We start from the raw sequence: 2,173 nt of genomic DNA on the forward strand, positions 1-2,173 counted from the left end.
TACTATAGCCTCGGGCCGACCAAAGCCTTGTGAGTGGATTTGGTAGACGGAAACTGAAAGAAGCCCGTCGTATATATGTATATATATATGTCTGTGTGTTTGTGTGTTTGTGTTTGTCCCCCTAGCATTGCTTGACAACCAATGCTGGTGTGCTTATGTCCCCGACACCTAGCGGTTCGGCAAAAGAGACCGATAGAATAAGTACTAGGCTTACAAAGAATAAGTCCCGGGGTCGATTTGCTCGACTAAAGGTGGTGCTCCAGCATGGCCACAGTCAAATGACTGAAACAAGTAAAAGAGTAAAAGAGTAAAGAGTATATATTTTGAGAATAAAATAAAAAATGCTGAGTAAATATATCGGTGGGTGTCGATAATATACTTTATATATTGGTTTGGCGGGGGAAATATTTGAAAGAAAATTTTCGGTGGACGAATTACATTGTTTTAACTCCCGATTGCTCTGTATGTGTTTTTTAATGCAGTAAGATATAAAAGAGGGCGTAAAATATATTAAAGAGGGCGTACTGCCACAGGTGTACCCCACACCGACTTTGTTGATGCATAACTTCCATGGATATTTCGTAATGAAATTATCTAGAAATACGTTTCAGGTGGTGTTGGTTTTGATTATATCAAAATATGTGGTGAAAAACTTTTTCCGAGTAAGGGGGTGAATAGTTCTGAAAAATTGAAGAGACGGCTTTCTTTACTCATAACTTTCTGAAAAATGGATAATTTTTTGTGAAATTATCAATAATACCTTTCAGAGTGTGTAGATTACGACTAAATCGGAATTTTATATGAAAAAATATTTGGTGGGATTGATTACATACATACTGACACACGTCACATATATCTAGAAAATGAAATATGAAGTTTCGAAAAAAAACAAAAACTGATGTGTTTTACTATGTATGTGTGCGTCCTCACATTTTTTTTTTTTCGCATCAAACACCGATATAATCGTAATCTATCCACACTCAGGTAAAGCTTGTATTCTGGCAATGACATCTTTGCAATGTTCTTCAGGTTACGGAATATATACATACATACATACATACATGCATACATACATACATACATACATACATACATACGTATGTGCGTATATATGTATGTGTGTGTGTATGTGTATGTATGTATGTATGTATATATGCATGTATGTATGTATGTATGTATGTATGTGCACATATACATATGTGTATGGTGTGGGGTGTGTATTGTTTATCTTTTATCTGTTACGTGTTCCTGTCATTAAACTGCGGCCATGCTGGGGCACCGCCTTGAAGAATTTTGAACCGAATGTACAGACCCCAGTACTTACATTTTATAAGCCTAGTACTTATTTTGTCGGTGTCTTTTGTTGAAGCACTAAGTTAAAGGTATGTAAATACACCAGCATCAATTATCAAGCGGTGGTGGGGCACACACATACACACACACACACACACTTATATGTGTGTGTGTATACATATATATATACACGCATGTATATATATATATATATATATATATATATATATATATATATATATACACGCATATACACATAGGGCCACTTTCAGTTTCCTTCTACCAAATCCCCTCGCAAGGCTTTGGTCGGCGCGAAGCTAGGGTAGAAATCACTTGCCCAAGTTGCCACACAGTAGGAATGATGCCGGAACCATGTGGTTTGGAAACAACCTACTTACCACACTGCCTGTATATTCTTTCCTACTTTGGGCACAAGGCCCGAAATTTGGGGGGAGAGGTCAGTCGATTAGATCCATCCCAGTACGCAACTGGTAATTAATTACACCGCCTGTAAATGATTGTCACAAAAATTATGTAAATGCAAAGCTAAGGTGAGATTTGAAAATAGCACTTACTAAATGACATAACAAAAATACCGCGAGACATCACCGATAACTGATAATCAGTGGTTAAATAATATCGCCATGCATGAAACGATAACGTCACGACAAGTTTTACGTTACGACGTCATCATTGTATGCGGTGAAATAAGAGTGTTTTGTCTAAACTGATGATTATAGGAATGAGAGAACATGTATACACGAACAGGCTTACATATGTGTGTTCATGTTTATGCTCGTGAGCGTTTTTATTTACACGTATATGTGAATAAGTAAGAGCATGTGTACGAGTTTGTGTATATGTGCGAATATATATATAT

This window comes from Octopus bimaculoides, chromosome 4, assembly GCF_001194135.2.
Source record: "Octopus bimaculoides isolate UCB-OBI-ISO-001 chromosome 4, ASM119413v2, whole genome shotgun sequence".
Classification (NCBI taxonomy): domain Eukaryota; kingdom Metazoa; phylum Mollusca; class Cephalopoda; order Octopoda; family Octopodidae; genus Octopus; species Octopus bimaculoides.